The following is a 23,114-nucleotide window of genomic DNA, read 5'->3' on the forward strand; positions in this document are numbered from 1 at the left end:
ATTAGATGCTCTCCAAATTTCTAGTCGACAAGAAGACTAAATAAATCATTTAAATGATGACTTAAGGAGAGGTATGTTTCCTTGAAAAACATATTAGAAATTGGACATTTTTAAACTTCAGGTTATGTCCAAGCCTTCAATTGCTTTCTGGGCTTAAAAACATTCTGTTCTGCAGTGAATTATGCATGATTAAAGACTATTGTTTTTGCAAAACACATAATAAATTGTAATTCTAGTGCACAGCAAGTCGCCCAGTCCACAAAATTCCTTGGTGATCAAAGGGGTTTTTCCTATATTTCCTAAGGCCTCCCTAAAAAAAAAAATCTGGAGTAGTTGCTATGACAGCTGCAGGCCCAGAAGCCCTCTCCTCTTCTTTTGCTCACCTACAAGTCCATCCCAGAGAGGACCCACGACACTGGAGAGGATGAATTGAGGCAAGGAATTGTGTATGCACTTTTAGTAGCTAATACTGTCAGGACTTGTTCTTCTGCACTGGATGTCTGTGGGCTTGACACTCAGCATTTGCTTTTTGGAAGGTGCTACAGGTCAGATTGCACTTTGCACTGTAACACAGGCTCTTCTGTTCGCTGACAGCCGCACAAAAGTTTCAGCTTTTCATATGCAAAACTGAAAAGTCTAAGAATGCTTAAAACCAGCAAGATGAACTTTGTCAAAAGGGTTTATATGCTTTAAGTAAGAGGCAAAGGCACATAATGCTTCAGAATTTCAGGGTTCAAGTTTTGAGAGGACTAAGGAATCACAATCCTCTTATTCAAAAGATAACTGTATATACACCACACATGTAGTGACAAATTATATACACGTCTCTTGCAGATACTCATATAACTTGTCATCTATTTCTTGTCCAACCAGCACTAGTACTTCCAGACTTGCCTGTTTCCTATGAGATCTCCCTGACAGCTTTGTGCTGCAAGTGGTCCTCCTTGCTGTGTGTCTCCCTGAAGGGGTGGCTTATACCTGCTGTAATTTAGTTACAGTGTCTGCTACACCACTTTTCAGTTCTGCCACTCCCTGATGGTTTAAGCTGGCTGTTGGGCTTAATTTAACAGTAAGAATCCTGTGAATTTGCAAATGCAAATTACTGTTCTGGTAACACACCCTCTTCTAAAAGCTAAAACCTTTACTTTTTTCTTATCTAAAGGACTGTACGAAGTATAGGACAACATTTTATCACTTTGTTAAAAGCTTTGCCTTTGCTATTTAAGGGTAAAGGTGCAGTTTCTAAGCAAAACTATTTAATAATCAAAGACGGCTTTTAAAAGAAACTGTATAGGGTTTGTGTCAAACATGCCCTAGGCAGAAGTCTAAAAATGAATTACTTTCTTCCTTAATGTAGGACTTGGGTGATAATAGAGCTTCATAAAGGCTTCATGTACTGATTTAGCCAGTGGTCTAAATTTTGTACTTACTGCACCGTAAACATTGCTGCCCTGAATGTAATTACTTTCTAAATTCTAGTTCAGAGAAAAAATAAGATCCTCTGTTTTGCTTTTTATTTTGCCCTTAGTTTGAAGTTAATTTGCACAGGTCTTTTTCCGCCCTACCGTAGAAGTATTAGAAATCAATTTTCTGCTTTTCTTCAAAACATGAAATAAATCCTGCCCAAACGCCAACCCCCCAATCATGATATTGCACAGACTTCAGTTTGGGACATACACAATTTGTTTGAGAGCAAACACAAAAATTCTACTAATAAACATAAAATTTACACTTTGTAATTACTTATTATTCCAATGACTGCTCTAAAAAATTATTCAAACTGTAGCTTTTAAAATTTTTTAATCAAGATAGAGCACAATTACAAACTTGGATAAAGCTGTTTTAAGATGTACCTTAGCTTAGTTTTTGTGTGAGGAATACATTAACAAGACTCTACTGGAAAAGGATTGGATTTCTTTTTTTTTTGGTAAATGCCAGTGAAATTTAGGATTACCTTCTCCATTGGTCTTCTGATGAAAAAGTTTTCTTCCTTCATCTTATTGCTTCTAGAGGTATTAATTTTTTTTCCATAAATAAAGGCCTCTTACAGACAACCTTCTTTGATTCTTTCTTCTTTTAACATTGTTGTATCTGCTGTCACTAATGTGCTGATATTTCCGTCCCAAGCTATCCACAAACTGGTTTATGCAAACTACTTTGAATCAACCTTTTGTCCCCTGCTAGCCTCTGACCATTTCTACCTGCTGGCTCTTATTTCCCTGGAAAAGTTTCAGGGAAAAAACTCATTTTCTTCACAGCCACCTCTACCACCACCTTTAGATGGATGTTTATAAGCAAAACAAACAAGCTGATACATGATCATTGATCTCCCATCACTGCTTTGATCTTGAGCCTCTATTTATGTATGTATGTTTCTTACCTATATTGTTCATATTCAGCTTACTAAAATCTTCTGTGTTGCCTCTCCTTTCTCTTACAGCAATAAACTGGTATATCATCAGCTAATCTCACTCAATATGAATATTGTCCCCCAAAACAGTCTCTGGGGGTTTTTTTCAGCTGGAATTGTATTTATTCCCCTCATTAAATTCTCTGTAGCAGAAAAAGAAAGTTCTTCTTTTCTCCCTTTTCTCAATACTAGTGTGGCTTTGGACATTTTGTTTTTTCCAATGATATTCATTTTCACATGTTCATAATATAACTAATTAACAAATCAGTACTTAGTTATACACATTTTATTAATAAAACTGAACCGTAAAAATTTAATTTGGGAAGTCAGAAAAACTATCACTGCCCATGGTACTTTCTTTCATAGAGATATTCTTCTCATGTTAAGCAGAAATTTTAAGACTGTCTCCTTCATTTATTTACTTAATTTTAAGTTCTTAGGAAATTGAAATGGTTCCTGCTAATTAGAATAACACATATCTGACTGAAAACACAAGATTTACAGAAAATTACAAAGCTTTTAATTGTAGCTTCATGAATCTTAAAATAGAATTATTTTTATTTCTTTTTTAGATTAAATTTTAAGTGGCAATGTCCCTTGATTTGCTGTGCCTTGAGACTGAGGTACTACAATGTGTTTTCAAATCATACCAAAAAAATCCCTCACTAAACTTTTTTTCCCCTATTTCACTATTTTCCCTAATGATACTATTGCACACCTTCTTACACCTATTAAGATCAAGATGAAAGGTTCACAAGAGAATTTCAATTTGCTAATCAGGCTAGCTAGAGGCTGCAGGGAATAGGCACACAGAAGCCGCGTGATAGTAAATAGCTAGATTAACATTTATTTTACAATCAGTTTGGTTTATTGCTCTAAATGTACACCAGCAATCATGCTACAATCTCCAAAAATGGAAAGAAAGGCAAAGAATGTTGATTTCACCATAGAAAAAGTAAGGAACAATAATTCATTGTAGGAGACATCGGCACCTCTGGTCCAGAAAAGCCATTTCTTGATACTGCTGGCAAAGAAATGTGCACTAATGAATCCATACCTTGTGTTTTTCCTGACACACATGACACTTAGGGATCACTAATGCCAGAGTACACACAGCACAGAAGCTTTACTCTAAATATTGCTTTAAAGTCTTAAAAGTGGACCTTAATGCTTCTGATACAATTATTAGTCTGATTTAAGGATCATAGTGCTCTTCTTGTTACAAGAACTCTTGTTTATAATTTTGTACCAGTGTGAAGCTATTAAAAACTTTCCTCTATTAATTAGAAAACGAGAGTTTTAATTTTGGCCTTGGTCTAATTATAATGATTCCACATTTGAATTACATACTGCCTTACTGGAAAGGAGCTTGTCTATCTGTGCACATGTAGGAAAAGTTTGTATGCACACACAGGTCAAGAGACAAGAGCAGCTACTGTTCTGGGAAGCTACCACACTCCTCAGAACACATGATAGACAATAGCACACAGTCACTAGTAGAAATAACAAGTCCTGAGAGTGGTGAGAGAAATCAGCCTTCTTCTAGTTAAAGATTCTTGGAGTTGCACAAAACCTGACCCATTTTTTGAAAGCAGACAATCAGGCCCTAGAGATCAGGGTAGGGCAAAGGCAAAACAGGCAATTTTGACTGGGAACAACATGGTGGGGTAAGCCTTCAATAGATTTTTCCCATTCATTTCATAGAATCATTTAGGTTGGAAAGGACCTTTAAAATCATCAGACCACGAAATTTTCTACTCTTCTTTCATCTGGTTTTCTGAAAGAATGAGATGCTGTAGGAGAACAGTTAAATCTCTAGTTAGAAGATGGTCCTATCAGGAGCAAGACTTTGGCTCTTTCTTCATGTGAGTAATGGATGATTCCCAATGCTCTGTCAATTCTATTCTGAAAGAGCCATGTCGAGCATAAGAAAACATCCAGAAAATTTCAAGCCTGAAAGAATAACTAAAATTTTTATACTGTGGGGCCAACTTACCAGAAGACTTGGAAAAAATTTAGTATGAAGAGGAAAGCGTTACCTTCCATTAAAAAAAAAAAAAACAACAACAACAAAAAAAAAAAAAAAAAAAAAAAAAAAAAAAAAAAAAAAAAAAAACCCAGGCAAAACAAAACAAAACATTCAATAAAGGTATTCATTCATTACTCTTATGGAAAAAATAGCGTTCTATCCTAGTGTAATACATTAGGTGTCTAACTGATCCCTGCTATAAAAAAACCCCAACCTTCTTGTTCACCCTGAAAATTATTTCATGTGGTGGTGTTTTAGTCTCCACACTGACCACATGAGAAGACATGAACCTGTATACCAAATTACAAGTGCTCTTTCATAAGCTTGCCAGTTTTATAACTTGTATTTTTTCTTGTTTAATATTTGCTCAGTTTCTATTTTGAATAACCCTTAAAAACAAGGCCTCTCTTTCCAGATGATAATGCTACATGTGTTAAAAGATCCTTCTAGAACCTACAGTATGCTCTTATCATCATAATCCTTCTGCTCTCCATTAGAAGAAGTGGCCATAACCTCTTTGAAATTAAGAAACACAATAAAATACTCCATGGCATACTTGAGTTAGTCTTTCCAAGGTGTAAAATTTCTTAATAGGATTTCTACTAAAACTAGTCAAATAACCTAATCAGAAATTGGCCTAACCAGAAATTGGCCTAACCAGAAATTTAGGTCTGGTATTATATGCAGTTTGTCTATATTTTCATTTTTCAGGCTTTGTCAGCCATACATGTGCTAGAAATTACTTTGGATGAAAAAAATCAAAGCCAAAATACAGCTAAAATTGCTTTCTTTTAAAAATCAGCACATCCAGAATCACACCAAAACCAAACTTACAATAGGTTTTGGATGTTGATCGGGTATGAGAGAGAAACTTGTCCAGGCTGCATAGAAGAGACTCAGAGTGATTAAAAGAGGCTCTCCTCTTAGTTAAACAAAAATTTAATTTTACATAACATGTCAGGATTTTCATGATGTAAAACAAAGAAACCATTAACTTGAATTTTTGACGATCAAAGCACAGGTTAAACAGTAACCCAGCTCAGTGGTTAATTCAATTACTTGCATTTGGTCTAGGAAGACACAAATCAAGATTCATATTTCAGTATGGATCTCTTCCTTAGCTCTCACCAGAAATTCTATCAAACACCCACAATGTAACACCTTCAAAAGAAATTTTGTTGAAATGGGTACAAATCCCTTATAGCGCAATGAAGCAACATTTTGTAGTGAGAACTTTTTCCTGAAGATTTTTAAAGTAATATAACTTTAGCTCCAGTTTCATATGGGTTTTTAATTGAATGCTACTTTTTAAATGGTTATAATTTATAATACAATACATGGTAATAACTTAGACCAGTTTGTATGTTCAGTATCTATTTTTTGCAAATCTTTTAAAATCCTTTACAAATACAGTTTAAAACACTGAAACAAATCATATGAAGCAAATCGTGATTTCACCAGAATATCACAATCAAAAATTGCTGAAAATTCTTCAATCCAAAATTGTTCCTTTTTATCTTGAAGAAAGTCTGTTTTAACTTCTACTTGCTAAACAAGACCAACATCTTCCCAAATCTGAATCCAAACTTAGCATAGCTCAACCTCAATTATATGTATTATGTGTTAATAAGTTAGTCTGCTCTTCATGGAGTATTTCATAATACAGCACATTTGAATTTCAGTGACAAGTATGGGAAATTATTTCTTTTCTGGCATTTCTACTCATATCATACTTTCTAGAGGTGGAGCTGCAGATTTTCTTTTATCTACTCCAAGCATAGAATAGAAAAGCAATGATGCCCATCTTTTGAAGAAATGGAAAGCCTCTCCTGATCTGAGGCTCACAGACTAAAATGTTATTTTCTCGTTTCCAGATACTAAAAAAGGCACTGCAGCTTCCAGGTTAGGAGGAAGAATCCCAAATAGTTTTCCTATCATTCTTCTATGTTGGAATAATATGACAACAAAACCTGCTGCTACAGCTGCTAAACATACTTAATGATGCCACAAATACTGAAGATCAATAATGCAATGCTTTCTATATTTCCCAAGCCTTTCTCATTGATGAATGAGTGCAATTGTTTTTTTAATCATTAAAAAGATCTTCAGGGTTGCTTTTGTTCATACCAGGTCTTCATCAACACCTGGGTACCATATATTTCTTTCCATATTTTAGACCACAACATATTAATTTCTAATTAAATGTATTACTGATTTAACATGCCTTCAACTATCACACAGCTTCATATTTCTAATGTAATTTGCATAAGGACTTAAAGAACAAAGGGTGCTTCACCTTTTTATCACTGGTCTTAATGTGCTGGAAGTTGCAGGCATACTTATACACCCCCCAAGGTAGGGAGTGTCACCTAAGGTAGAAAGGATGTGTCACACACCACACACAGCAACAATATCATGTGTTGGACACATGGGAGGATCTCTCCAACACAAAGCAGATTTTCTGTTTAATGCTTTACAACAGGAAAACAGCAGAATATTTACCAATCATTTTAGCTGCAACTACGGTAACCGGATTATCAATAAACAATGAATGAAGCATTTCCCAGATCTGCTGATATTTTCTTACATGAACAATCCTGTTCTTTATTAGATACTGTCTGGCTGGGGGAATTTTTGGAGGGTTTGTTGCTCTTTTAACAAAAAAACAATTTGCCATACAATAATTTGCCATTGGCTCCCTATTGTTTCGGGAGGAAACTCCTTTGAAACAAACAATATTTTAAGGAAGAAAAAATCAGATCAGAGAGTAAATCAAAACATGCAACTATAGCAGCACATTGCTGCTAACACCTGAGTTTTGCAAACTGGCCAACATCACTGGACTGCTCAGTTTTGCCCTAAAAGAGTAACCATCACTGCTCTGCTCAGAGAACAGTCACAAGTGCTGTTGATTTCCTTCTGTTTTAACGGGAGAAAAATATTTCCAAAGATCCCATTATTGTTTATGACATATATGTCTAATGTATCAACACACATATGCATGTAAATATTACATATATTAAAAAGTTTTTAACAGGCCAAATTCCTTCCCAATTAAGTCTTTTGAATTGCTGCCACCTGCTTCAACAGGGACAAGCACATAATTCTCCTACTGAAAAATCACTGAGATCCATTTAAGGGCACCAATTTTCTCATCATTGAAATCCATAACAAGATATCAATATGTATCCCTAAATGCAGTTTAGTTATTTAAAAAAAATAGGACAACATAATCTCATAATGCTATTTGTCTCAAATTACTTTTTAACCTACTTTTTAACCTATTACAAACTTCATGTTTTTTTAAAAACAACTAATAAATATAATTTTTGAAAATAAAAGTTTCCTTAAATTATTATTTAAAAACATAAATGGCATAATTTGCACTTTTTTTCCCTTTTGTTTATACGCATAACCCATGTACAAATATGCAGATCATTACTATAACTGCGTTGGTAACATTAGCATCCCAAAAATTAATATTAATAAGCCATTAATAACATCAGAGTGATTAAAATACAAAAATAGAGCAATAAAATGCAGAATATGAGTTTTGATCACAATCTCACAATTTTTGTTCATTATGAACTATTTTCATGTGTCAGTCCAAATGGAAATTGACACTGTGTGTTTGAAATTTATATTTGGAGAAAGTATCCTTGCTTTGTACTTATAGGAAAAGTTAATTCCTATGTCCATATTTATCATTAGTTTTCTGAACCTAGAGACTACATGTATTTATAGTTTGCAATATGCAAAACCAAAGAGCCCCTTGGGATTCCTGCAGCAAGCCTGAGTATACTAGCACAGCTGCAAGATCATTCTCTCTTCAAACCACCTTTGACCTTTCTGTTAGTCTCTTATAACAAAACATAGTCTTTCCTTTGTGGGAGAGGAAGTTTGCCATGGGATGCTTACAATAGGAGGGATGGCCTCTTGGAGGCTCAGTTTTGCCACTGAAGCATTGACAGGGAAGTCACCTAATCCCTATAGATTTTTTCAACAAATTTGAAAAAGGAGAGAGCAGGGCAAGGATGTCTATTTGGACTTTAAAGCCTTTCTGTAAAAATTTTCATAAATAATCTACCCTATGCCCACAGAGTCTTTACTGAATTCTTTCTTGCTATATGCTTTTCTAAGGTTTAATAATACCTAACTTAGAGTTTCAGGGAAACTTTCTTCAAACTACACTCACAAACTTTTAATTATATTTACTGCTAGGACAATTTTCAGTATATTTAAGTGGACCATTAATAATTGCATCAATTTATTCCTTTTGTTAACCTACTCCTTTAGTGATTTGCCTGCTTTCAATACCTACAGATATCCATTTTCTCATGTGTTGAACAAATAATCTAGCAATGCAAACTTAACCAATTTATTCCTTACATCAAGGAAAATCCATCTCTCATTTCTTAACCTGATGGCACTTCTGATACATTTCACAGAGCTGCTGCAGCTCTTGATTGTACCTGTCAAACTCAACACTGGTACAACTTCAAAGGGTCTTCTACGAGTAAAAGATCTCCTTGCTCTCTTGGTACTCAGACTGCTGCATTGCATGCTCTCCATTCTCCCAGCCTAAGGAGCTCAAGAAAAATTAGGAAAGCAGATCTTCATTGCAGAGAAGGAAGGCAAGAAAATAAGAAAGGGGTTCTTGTGTTTGTTAACCTACTCCTGTGATCAGACCCTACCCTGTTACATTACTTTTTCTTTTCTTCCTACCACTGCACTTTCCTCAGGAATATTCCCTTTCCCAGCAGTTATCAATACCCTTAAAGTCACAGTAAGTGGTTCTTATTTTTTAAACCTATTGAAATGTTCTTCCAGCACATTTATTTCTGCTTGTGGTTACAGCAGCTGTTCCCTCTTGAAGATTTGCACTGTTTTGGTGGGCTGTTACATCTAGCAGCCAAGCACCCATACAGCTACTCACTCACTCCCCTCTCCCACAGGATGAGTAGAAAATAAACAGAGGGAGATATTGCTTGTGGATCAATATAAAGACAGTTTGATAAGGGAAAGAGAAGATGCATATGCAAGCAAACCAAAATAAGGAAGTTTTAGCATTACTTCCCATTGACAAGCCAGGGCAGTGAAGCCTCACTGTGCATAACAGCTGCCTGAAAAGATAAACACCAGAGACAACAAATAACCCCAATTCCTCCTTCTTTCTCCCTGCTTTTAACGCTGAACACTACATCATATGTATGGAATATCCCTTTGGTCAGTTGGGGTCAGATATCCCAACAGTATCATAGAATTGAACAATTTGGGTTTGAAGAGACACTAAGATCATCTAGATCAGAATGCTCAGAGCTCCAGCTAACCTGGCCCTAAACATTTCCAGACATGGGGTATCCACAACTTCTCTGTGCAACATGCTCTGAATGCCTCACCGCTCCCATGGTATAGAATTTTTTCCTACTATCTGATCTAAGCCTATTCTCTTTCAGTTTGAAGTCATTTCCCCTTCTCCTATCACTACAAACTCTTGTAAATTATCTTTCTCCAGGGAGGTTTTACAGAGAGACTGTCCTTTCCCAGCTTCTTGCCTGTCTCTAGCACAGACACTGTGCAAGCACTGTTCTGTGATAGCCAAAACACTGGGGTGTCATCAGTATTGTTTTAGTCACAAATCCAAACACAGCATCATATGTGCTGCTACAAAGCAATTTGCCTCCAGCCAGCCAGCCCCAGTGCTATGATTTAGATCTACAATTTAGGAAAATGCGTGGAGGACCCGCACAGCTGTGACATTGCTTGAGCTCCCTTTTCACGCAGACAGGTAGCTCTGCTCAACCCACAGGCCTGACAGTCCCAGGTCATGTATCCTTGTTATCATCTGATTCCAACCTAAAACACTACTCTGAAGATTGCTGAAGAGAAATCTTGGCAAAATAAAAGCCTAAGCGAAGACATTTAGGCAAGCACCAAATAAATATAAGTGGCCACGTGGGGTAAGAATAATTAAACCATCCCCCTTTTTTGCCCTTTTTTCTTTTGGTTTTAGACCAAATTCTTATTCACAGATTAAAATAAGCTTTCATATTTACTTTTACCCACATTTACTTCATTAATTTACTTTTTTGGTTAAGTATTTCCCAGCACTATAGTATCAGAATGATTAATCATATACTTTGATCTCTGTGTTTTCATGCAAGCTAGAGTGTCCTCAGAATTCATGTGGATATTAAAATGTTCTCTTTTGCCATAAAACCAAGTTGGTAGGTGATTACTTCAATGTGACACCTTATATAAGCTTACCATCATGCCTTCACTTTAAACATTGTAAGTCAATGAAATTATATTGCAGACATTGACAACACATACAATTTTGCCTGTTTGATATCCCATTACTGCAATAGCAGTAGCAATGGTTTTGGAAAAAGCTTTTTTTCCCCAATAAGCATGTGCCACCAATTTTGCGCTCACAAGTAGGGCATCGTCCTAGGGAGCACAATAAGGCCACTTAAGTGACTATCACAAAGTATTTGCTTGTTTCCAGAAGAATGTAAAGTAGTACACCCACAGGCCTACATAGAGGATTACTAGTAAAAGATAACCAGCAACTCCTACATGGAATCAAAACACTTCTACACAAAATTGATTGACTTGTGCAGTCAAAATAGCAAAAACATTAAATGGTCTCCGACTTGATACTTAGCTAGGAAATGAGATCGGTTTTGTAGCACCAAGATTTGTGCACAAATATTACCTACGTAACTCACCAAAGTACAGCAGAAAAGACAAACCCTAGTCTTCACGTAAGTAACACTGTTGGGCTCAAAACTGCCTCTTCATGTGGGAAGCCTAGAAATTCGTGAGCTTTGAACTCAAAGGGAATACTCTGGGGGGCAAGGGGAAAGGGGAGAAATCCCAGTTTTAGACGACTGTGAGTATTAAGCATTGAATACCAATCTCATTCTATTTCAAGTCCAAGTGTTGTATGGAACAGAAGTTAATAAAGGAAGGAAAAATCTGAAGCCACAATAAAATAAAATAAAACAATACAAAACAAAACACTAAACAAAAAATCACACATGGACTCCTTTTCGGTTTTCTAAGGTCATATATTCAGTGTGAAGGAACATTGAATTCTGTTCCATGTATCAGTTACAGAAAAGTTACTGAGACACTATGCTATAACCCACTCAGATTAATCAGCAACTCACCAGGAATTGGGGTGCATTAACATGAATTGCATGCTTAAGCAGCAATTCCCTGGACTTCATCATATCAAAATCTGCCCTATCTAGTAGTTTAAAGCATTTATAATTTTAGAAGTCTCACACAGCCAGATGTACAAAGCTTCAAACTGTTCCCAACTCTACATCATTTCCCAACCTGATTCCAGCAGAGCAACTGAATAATACAAAGAGGACAGACTAACCATAAAAACAGTTGAACAAACTGTTCAACTGGCTGGTTTTCTGAAGAAAAGTTCTAGCTGCAGACTTCCACTATTTTTTATTATGTTATTACAAACAAGAAGAGAAAACAAAAAGTGAATGTGCACTTATGAAGAGAAATTGTTAAATGAAAATGCATTAGGTTCCACCTCTCTCTCACAACTACTATCACAAGTAAGGTAAAGCATTGGAAAGACACACATTTCCTTTAATATCAAGGGGATCTGGAAGACCACAAACAAAGAAGAGTTATCACATGGACAAGTGACAACACAAGTAAACACCTCTGCTGGGCTTCCAACCCCAATGTTTAGTGATCACTCCATGTGACTTGTGTCACTCCATCTATATAGTTTCTTTCTCCTACATGAACTAGTGTCTGTATACATCCCTAGCAGTCTTTTAAGAAAAGATGACATACTGAAAAGCACTAAGGGAAGCCCAACCAGATATCTGTCAAATTTACATGTGACAGAGCAACTGAAGTGCTGTAATGAACACAAAGCCATATTTATACTGTGGCTAAATTATGGCTTTAAGATACTGTAGTCATCTATATCTGAAAGGTATAAACTGGTCCTTCAAGCATGTATCCCTGGACTAATCATACATAATGAAATCAAGATAAGTACAAGAAGCACTTCTGTTTGTGACATTTAAAGATCTACTGGACAGAGAAACATGTAACACAGGAATGCACATTTGTGCACAGTTGTGGTGTCTTCTAATCTATATCACCAAAAGTCTTTCACCTCAAACTTTCTCTGAGTCAGATAAATACTTTTTGCACTATAATCTAGTGAAAAATTGTAAAACACTGCACTGACAATGAAGGTAAAAGTTAAAGAACACATTGGTTTGTGTTTATTTTCCTCTCCAAAAATAAGTTAAATATTTGCTGGGTTTCCCTCTAAATGTCTCTACAGACTTAACACAGGATCTCACTATCAAAGGGGGTTCTCTCCTGCTTTGTATATGATATTAACATCATTAGCAAGTTATGACCTCAGTAACACCTATTCTAAACCTTTTGCCTTCACTAGGATTCTTCAAGTGTAATTCAGCACTTCATTTAAACTTCATTTAAGGCAATGAGATTGAAAAGGCAGACTAGAAAGTGGAACGCACTTTGTAACATTGTTGATGGCAATGCACAGCTGCGTCCCTTTTAGTATCCCAGTTGGAGTCATGGATACAATGGTAAAATCTGACTTTGTGTAGTATGCGTGCTCTGCACAGCTTCACACTAGTACGACACTTTTAACAAAGGACAATAATGTGTATAGATATTTACCTAGAAAAGAACTTCAACTTGGAGCACAAAAATCATTATTTCACAGCAAAGTCACATTTTTATCTTCCTGTACTGCTTCAAATCCCATTGGTTTGTCTTGCACCATTTATTTGTAAGGAAAAAACCAAACAAACCACATACTAAATACCAGATTCTAAATACCAAAGAGGAACACTTACACTAAACTTTAGAAAAATTTGCCACGCAATTCCTGTTTGCAACTCAAAACGGCAGGGGTAAAAACTCATTACTAATATGCCTTCAGTTTCCTTGTAGCTCAAGAATATTTATTACCAACACTGAATATCCTTATATAATGTGAAAATATTTAACATGCTAGAGCTTAAGTCTACCAAAAGAAATAAACTGTGAGCAATAACATTATAACTAAATATAGCTAGTCTAAGAGGAGCTCCTACTCTACATTCTCAACAACTTCTGGAGAGCATTCAGATCAGGTACTGTAATAAAACCCAATTTAAAAGGAGAAGATTCTCAAAGTGCTGAACAACTATAATGGATCACTGTCTTGGAAGAAAGGACTGAAAACCTTAAAAACAATAGACTTCAGCCTAGAGACTTCTTATGTCAAATTTTGAAAGCTGGAGGTAAAGGAAAACACCAACAGTGTGAGTGAAGATTAAACAAATTTGCCAGATGTGTACTTTCCAGGAGAAACCTGGAGGAACTCTGACCTGTTCACAGTGACCGTGCTGCCATCCAGGGCAGTTCTCTTGAACTGGCATGAAGCAAAGACCTCCCTTCAGTCAACATTGCAGACTCCACTTCTCAGTGAGCCATACAAGTGATGTGGCACTTGAATTCTGCAAGGTCCTGAGGTTTATCCCCTGTTCCAAGCACGCATTTTTGGCAGAATAACTTCCAAGCATGTTTTTTAATTTAGATTTTCAGAAAAGGGAATTAACTCCATAGCAGCTTTGTGGGGGAGAATTATTGTTGGTCTACAAAAGCCCCAAACCAATTAATAGCATGGGAAGAAGTGAGGAAATGGCTTTTATTAAAGTGTTCAAGACACTCTGAGATTTTTTTTTTGGATGGTAACCTGAGAGACATGGGCATCTTACTGAATCTAACCAAGAGATCTATTTAATGGAGAATTTCAGGAAATAAGATTGGCTTTCATAGCTTTCCTTTTTGGCCTTCTGTGGTGAATATTTCAGTTTATAAAGGGAAGACAAAAGATGTAAGACTACATCCCTTACATCTCATTCAGCAAGTAGAAGGAACTTAGAGACAAAATGGCAGAGATCATTTAGACCATAGGAGGAGGTAGAAATTAGACAGCATAGGAAAGTGAGCTGTGGTCCTAAACCTGACCTGTACAATATATTTGATGTTTGCATGTGGCAGTCGTGATTAAGGGGTGGATATATAGCTTATATTAAAAATTGTACATAAAAAATCAATAAATACAAAGTTTTCAATAATTTTACTAAATGCTTAATATAGATTTCCATGAATGGAATTCTTAAAACTGAAACATTTAATTTAAAAGGTAATAGGGGATGAATATTTTACTGATGGAACAAACAACACAAGTTACAGAAGACATTCCTACTCCATGCAGTGCATTAGTTTCAATCATCTCATTCTGTAGAATGGAGGATTGACATACAGAGATATCTATACTACTACTAATAGTTTATAGACTCTTAGCAGAAGTGTATCAAGTTGGTCAGATGATAAAAACAAAGGGCATTGAATAATTATTTGGAATACAAAGATGATAATACATGTGTACAATTACATCTTTTCCTCAAAAAGAAATCTTTTGTCTGCTTGTTATCCACAGACAATGCCACTGAAGACTCTAGAGAGATGGAGAAAGAATTCACTCTGGATGAGGACAATCAATCAAAATCTTCTCTGAAACTAGATATACCTTCAGAACAGATCAATAAATGCTACATGTTGATCTAAATCAGTAGAATCATGAAGACAGCATCAAAGTGATACATATATACACATTAACTACTGCACATGTGTATTTATTCAAATCGCAATTCTAAATAAAATTTTGAGTTTTGTTTTTATTGGTGCATGCACATCCATAGGCTGACATTGACCAAGACCCTCTTACTGCTCTATCAACCTCAAATTCTGCAAGAGAAAGAAACAGAGAAGTGAAATATTAATGGAAAGTGGGATTTTCCTTGCAATAACCTCAATAAATATGTCGGTCAGGAGAAAAAAATAGGTCAAAAATAGAAAGCTTGTATCTCCAATATCAAAAAAAAGAATGTTTGTGTCAAATATATTGGAGAAATTGCCATGAATGGTTTATCTGTGTGAAAATATGGTCCTTGTAATGCTTCTAAGATCAGCGAGAACTAGAATGATATGTTGAATAAGCAGGTTGAAGAAGTTAAAAATATCCATGGGAAGCTTAAATTTACATGTCTGCATTCCAGTATTTTAAAATGGGTAGGAGAGAAAAGCAAAAAAAATTGCTTTTTGGGACCATTCATTAGTTAGTATAAAAAAGAAAATATATTAAATGTGAATATTACGGTGAAGTCCTTATAAATTACATTCAATATTTTCCCAGTGTGCAAAATTTTTCATTTGAATTAATCTGTTTCCTCAGTTTTGGATCATTAGTATTTCCTTTCCTTGTGGTCCATATGCTCCTGCTGTTCTATGTGCAGTTCATCTTCCAACCTTCCTCACTCAGAAAGATAAAGTAAAATGAAATATACAGTACATTTAAAGCAGAGAATTGAAAAACCATCTTTTTATTAGCCTCATATGTAAGGTCTTATCAGGGAAGCATGCCTTAATTCACCACCTAATTCTGCAAAAATCTTTGCATAGAAATCCAGTTGCCCCTGCTCCTTCTTTTGCAAGCAGGAATTTTACTATAAACCTCAAAAACATTTTCATGAGTGAACACTTGAGAACTTAACCCTGCTGGGGGTGGCTGTAAAAATCAGCTGATGTCTCTGAGGAGGTCAAAAGAGGCTGCATAGGCTTAACTCAAAGAAAGTTCTCTAAAGGGCAGCAGTCATTGGGTCTACTGCAAAACACATAATTTAACTCTCTGTGACTCATCAGTGAGAATCATGCCAGACCTCTTGTCCAAAAAAGGTACACACCTCAACAGTGGCTAAAAAAGGTAGTTGTTCTACAAATTAACAATTGAATTTTTATGTGCCATGGTTTTTCACCTTCCAATGTTTGCAGCCAAAGCAAAGAGAGAAATACTTTACTCAAGTGTGTCCACAGAAAAATTTCACAGATGTTGTGGTACTTTCTTTCTACCCCTTTTCCATATGACTTTCCAATTTATCACAGGTTGTGCTATCGTTTGAGTTTCATATAAGCTACCTGCAATTGCTTACTCTTTCCATTAACTGCTAGAGACCTGTTTTCCAGTGCAATGTGCTTACTGCAATGGGCTTTTATTGTCAATATTTTCTTTTTAAAATTCAACTAATTAATTAACTTCTATATTTCATCAAAGAGACTTAACTAGAAAATGTTTAACACATCCTAGAATGCAACACTAAGGACCATTAAGAGAAGAAGCTGAGGTGGAGGATGCTTATCTTTTCATTTTAACAAGAATAATAGATGCTGAAGTTTCCTTACTCAAGGCATACATGAAAATACAAAAAAAAAATTCAGGTAAACATAAATTCTGCTTGAATTGTAAATGACCCTTCTACTAGAAATCAAATCAGGGCAGAAGCTTAAGTTATCTTCTGTACACATACTCTTCTTTGCAGCATTTTTCAGAATCCAGCAAACAAATTTAGACCTGAACTGTAAAAAAACTACCATTTCTAATGATCTTCTCACAAAACTGTAATTACACTGTATTTAACATATTTATGTGAAAAAGTCTGTCAAAGTCTTGGTTTCTTTCTGTGGTTTGAGATTGTTTGGGGATTGTGTTGATGGACTACACTCAATTTATTAACTGCCATTAAAAGGACATTTTTAATAATAGATTGAAACATACAGTGGGTTGGGTTTGCTGCTTCCCCCTTTCGTCCCTCATAGACCCTGGAGGGCATTTACTTATGCAGCAATGTGAGATAAACAGTCTTTAATTTCTGAACACTTCAATTTGTGAAATAGAATCTCAGAAAACACAGGCTATTTATTATTAGATTTCTCTGAAATCTACTAAAAGAGAACAGCTGTGGGAGTGGGGCAGAAGAGTATTTAGCTATTTTAGCTTTTAAAACCATAAAATCAGATTGTTTAAATCCCAGATTCAAGTGGCTTTCTCATTTACAAAGCGCAGTCCGATAGCTGACTTGCTTTGAAATTGAAAACAGTGTCAGGACATGGATGTGTTAGAGCAGTGTAAATTTGGAACAACTCCATCAACTTCAAAGTAGTTAAAATCATATACATTGGTGATTAGAAATTGGCCAAAAATTTGCTTGAATTCCTTAACTATTTCAGAGATAAACCTCGTTCACATCAGTCAGTTATTACTGTCACTGATGTTACAGCTATGTCAGACTCACTGATCACATTCTTCCTGATTGCTTCCCTCTTCCTACAGACATAACTGTTTACAATAAAGGCAAAATAATGCATGATCTTTCACCTGCCTGGAAACTTTAAGGATAAAATTATCAAAGTATCCTGTATCAATTATCTATTTACTACTCAGAAGAATGAAGCTTCTACACCAAAGGCAGGTAAGAATTTGTTTTAATCTGTGGAAATGTGAACAATTTCTAAAGAAATTAAGGAATTTACTATAATGAGTATAGAGGACTAGGAAATTACTAGTAGAAAGTATTTTTTTTATAGAACAGATAAATCCCACATGATTTCGAACCAAATGATTAAGCAGTTCTCTAATCATATTTTAAGCATTATCTAAATGCCAGGCAATTACAACTCGACAGAAACAGAATAAAAACTCAGCGTAATTAACATTCAAAGTAGCTGCTAATTTGTCCATTTATTCACAGCTCATGCAACTTCATAATAGAGTTCGTCAGACTAAACTGTTTAGATATGCATTATTTGTGCCAGCAGTTATAAAAACAAACAACACATTTACAGTACATCTTTCTCTCAATCTGCTCAAGCTGAGCAAAAGCACATTTGAAGCTCCGAGACTCACACACAGTGTCCACTTTAAATAGAAAAATCTCATTGATTGCATGAAACTCGGGTCTCATTTTTGTCCATCGATCCCCTTGGTGACCTTCTACAGCATCAAAGCCCAGAGCGAACCCAATCTGACCCCGACTTTATGTGCATTATTATATTGAGAGACAGGAGCTACTTACAGTCCATGCCATTGTCTCCATAGATATGTAATAAAGTATTCTAGAACTGCTCCTGCAGAGAACACTTCATGCACTCGGCATTTCCTTTTCTCTGTCTCTGTCTCTGTCTCTCTCTCTCCCCCTCCAATCTTAAAATTCTTCTCTTTGCTGTGCTGAATGTTTTTGGGTTTTTTTCCACATCCAGTGGACAGCTCAAATGAGCAACTTCAGACTTTGACTAATACTCACATAACTCTCGGTAAACAACATCCTTCACACAGATCTATAACTAATAATAATGCTCTTTATTAAGCTCTCCTGTGAAACAATATGTCTAATAAAAGCTGCTCTCCATGCTGTTTTAATTATAATAAATCACCTTCATTATGATGCATACTTCAATATAACATGCTTAATGCTTAGCTACCTGGGATACTACAATAATGAGGACAGAGAGTAGACATCTTGAAGAAAGTTATTTACACACACTGAAAAATTCTACAGTACCGTACTGCTTTGCAACATGAATTTCAACAACTTTTATCTTACCTTACTGTTCATAACATCAGAGATGAGAAGAACCAACCCCCCTGAAAAATGCTGTTTACACAAATAACAGGACCTTGAATACATCCACTAGCATGGAAAAATAAGTCCTTGCAGTGCAATCATTTCTCTATAAATGTATAAAAGTATTTTACCACCCTGTGCAACAAATCAGTGATGAGACTATAGGCAGTTGTGTGCTGGTGCCTAGGGATTTCATGTCAAAGTCAACTTCCTTGGCAATCCCTAGAGAACTGCGCTCTGCACATTCTCGTGAAAGGTGTGAAAATCTGATTTTCTAAAATGGATCAGTAATTCTCTATGAAGGGGAAAAGGATCAATAAATCTTTGCTAAGTAGATTGTAAAGGAAAAATTATTCTTTCAGTGACAGTACATTAGGATCCTCCAAACAATCTCAATAAACTAAAGACATAGCATTTCTCCAGCAGCTACTTTTGACTTCTGATATATTTTCGCAATCTCTGATCATTCTGCAATGCACATACATTTATATTTGCTAAGCAATGTTCCATGTTGATGTTGATTTATGAGTGTATGCCATTATGCTCGGCTGTGAGTAGAAGAAGAAAATTATTAGCTGCTTGTAACCTGATAGATGTGATACAAGGAAATGTCATTACAACCATGCACACATACAGTTTGTTACTATATCTCTCTGTACCTCCACAAATATTCTGTACTCTGTATGTATACGTCTACGCATACACAATAATATGTAGTACATGATTTTTTGTACATGTGCAAATGTATACATGCAACATATATAGATATATTTTCAGGCACTGAGAGTTAATTATAATGTATATAGCAACTGAAACTCTACTAGGTGCTTCACAGACCTGAAAGGTGTCCATCCAGTTACTGCAGTAGCACATGCCATCTGGCATTTGCACTATCAAATCCTAGAGTCATGTTGCACCTAAATATGTGATTTTTACATAGAAGCAAAGCAGCATTCACCTGAAGACAGCATGATAATACAGTTTACAGAGAGCAGTCAAAATATATTGCCAAGTCAGAAGTGGGCTATGCACGCAAGCAGAGGAATTTATTTGTCCTTTTTACACAATCTCTTTTTCCTGCTGCAGAGAGTAAGAGGATCCTGCCAGAAGTGTCTGTAGTGTTGTTTTTGCAGCAGTGGTAATATGCACAGTGTGGGCACTTAAATGTCCATTCCAATTCTAAATGCCAGTGCCAGCATGAAACTTAACATGCTGGGTTGCATTTCTATTCCTGGTGCTCCCAGCACACAAGTATTCTGGGTGGTAATCTTTGAGGGGATGCCTGCTGAGGAGAGGAAAAAAGAGCTTTGTCCCTCTCCCTAATGCTGTGAAATCTGAAAGGAGAGTACGCAGCCTATGCTGCCCAGAAAAATGGTCTGGAGATCAGGCTCTCTCTTACAAGTAGGCTTTGGTACAAACACAGAAGATCAAGTCTAAAAAAACAGAATAACATGAGAAACTAAATATGATAGGAATGCACAGGCAGGAAAAATTTTAAGTTCATCACTCAAACTGCCTCATGCTTGACAGAGCACCCACAAAGGACAGGGCGTTTCAAGCCTATTTGTAGTTCTGAATGTTTTAAGATGCAGAACTAACAAAGCTAATTACATCCTGAAAATCAAGGCACCTGAAAAAGCTTCTCTGGCCTTTTTCAGATCATGGAATGAGGGCAGAAGCCATCAATTTTATAGCCAGAAGAATCAATGCATTGTATACTTCCACCACTCTAGGAACCTGCACACAATTTCCTAAATCGTTTGAGCTTGTTTTTTTGGTTTTTTTGGGGTTGTTTTGTTTTTATAAAGAGGGCAACATAAACTAGAGTACTTGAGAGCAGGTCCTAGGTCCTGAGGTTCTCACCGAGCAGAAGCTGATCAGAGCACACTTAAACAGGCTCAGCAATGGCACTGTTTCATGGGAGAACATGAAACATGGAAGAACAGTTAAAAGTTGTGACTTTTCCCTCTCATTATCTCTCTATTGAGTCCACCAGAACTAATGAGACTGAAGTAAGCAGACTTGTAGTGACAAAAAGACATAAAGGAGACTGACAAATGTGGTATGATCAATTCCCAATAAAGTCACCTTATATCATTGCCATGAGGGATGGAAGGATAAAATTAAGTACTCTTGGACTGGCAAATCTCATTTTTACCCTTGGACACCATAGTAAAGTATCACCAGGAGTTTGCTGCACCTTCTCCTCAAACCTGTGTATTTTGGACAGTTTTGGAGGAGTGTCTCAAAGTACTTGGCAAGTTCAGATGATGAACCCATAATCACAAGACCTCCTCACTGGATTTCAAAGAAAATAAATAAGGGCCATATGTGTGCATGTACATGTGTGCACACACTGGGGTATCACAGCGAGGCAGCATCAACATTTTAAAGCTGGGTGCCTTATCTGCACTAGTCTGAACATTTGACCTAGGTGAAAAGAGATTAGTCAGATTAGTCCTTCCCTCTTACTGGGAACTCACAGAAACACTAGAAAGTCAGAAAAACATAGCTTGTCAGTGGCAGCCCGTGACCAGTATCCATCAAAGGAGAACCTGACCCATATAGATACAATAATATACACAAACAATACCATATGTGCTCTCTTCTAGCACAGAATCCCCAAACAATTTTGGGTATCTCAGAGAAATGTGCAGTTGTCTTCTTTTACCATAGATTTTGGAAAAGGCTATCTTAATTCAAACAAAAGAATGGGATATTCAATATCCCTCCAGCATCATGAGTAAGAAACAAAAAATGCCAAGGGCCTAATACTACTTGAAAGAAACATGCTTTTGCCCCATTCATAAAAGAAGAACACGTCTTGCTAAGGTCAGAGCTCATGATCTGCCCCACCAGGTTTTACGTGATACTGAATAAATCCCATTCTCTTTTATACCATTATGTATCTTGCAATTTCTGAGGATAGCCCCTCCTGATGTCATAGTTCATACTTGTATGCAACAATCAACTAAGCCAGAGTAGCACAAATTGTCTGGTTTACTATGTAAGCATTTATTCAGACCCTTCTCTAGCCTGCACATCCAGCACCTCTAGGTGTTTGGCTTCCTCTGTTATTTACATAAAGGTTGCTTTCTTGTGTTTTGTTCAGAGACATGATCTTCCTGGACTGCAGATAATATCATTTGCTTAGGAAAAATAAAACCAAAAACCAATCAACCAAACTGAAAAAAACCCAACCAAACCCACTTTTTATTTCTGAATGTTTCTAATGTCACAGATTAGGAGAACATTGAATTTAGGATTAAATGCTATATCTGAAATTTGATAACAGTTTCCTCAAAAGGGAGCAACACATAAAGTTCACTGCCTGCCTACTCAAACTGGATTTGTTGTTGCTGGACAAGAGCTATTTGGGCCAGGAAAGGGATTAATAAATTTTTGGTAGGTTTGTTGGTGGACGCTGCCCACAATTTCTCTGCATGCTTGCATGATTACAACCAAGACAAATCACGTGTATCTATACTCACCCATTTGAGACTACCTATCTATTTCTGATCTGCACTAAGAAAAACAGATGTTAAATAGTTTGCACCTCTGTTTAGAGATATTGGCTGAAGTGCCTAGACACCAAAGGACATACACATCTTCAAAGACAAATGTTTGTAGTTTGCACAAAGGGCCAAATCCTGCATCTACTAAACCATAAAATTCTCAGTGTTTTCAAAGAGGGGACACCCCATCCAGGAAATCCAGATAGGGTTTCATCAAGAAGAGGCCCATGGAAACATTGCATCTGTGAGTCAGGCTTGTTTCATATGATCAAATGCCCAGACCAAATTACACCAGTGATGCAACAGAATAAAATCAATCTCACCCTATGTGAGATTAATGCTTTAAGATGTGCTTTTTAGAATACAGAAAAGCTTCTTCCAACTACATTTTGAAGTAGCATTTTTGACTCATTGTCCCAAACAAATTATGTTAAAGAGATTCATTAATTGAATTATACTTTCTGAACCCTTATATGAATGTTATATGCGCACATATCTGCAAAATGTGCAGGAAGTGCAAAATTCCAGGACATAATTCTATAACATACTCTTAGAAAATTTCTAAAAGGAGCTTTTCTATGTCGCAAGCTAAAATTTGCATTTCTATTCAAAGGCACATTACC

General features: G+C 36.2%; 1 protein-coding gene across 1 annotated transcript in view; it reads right to left on the bottom strand.

The window, feature by feature from the left end:
• The window catches only part of POU6F2 (POU class 6 homeobox 2), a 307,632-nt gene that overhangs the window by 250,337 nt on the left and 34,181 nt on the right, over window positions 1-23,114 (bottom strand). The window lies entirely within an intron of this gene.

This window comes from Melospiza georgiana, chromosome 1 (genome assembly GCF_028018845.1).
Source record: "Melospiza georgiana isolate bMelGeo1 chromosome 1, bMelGeo1.pri, whole genome shotgun sequence".
NCBI classification, from domain to species: Eukaryota; Metazoa; Chordata; class Aves; order Passeriformes; family Passerellidae; genus Melospiza; species Melospiza georgiana.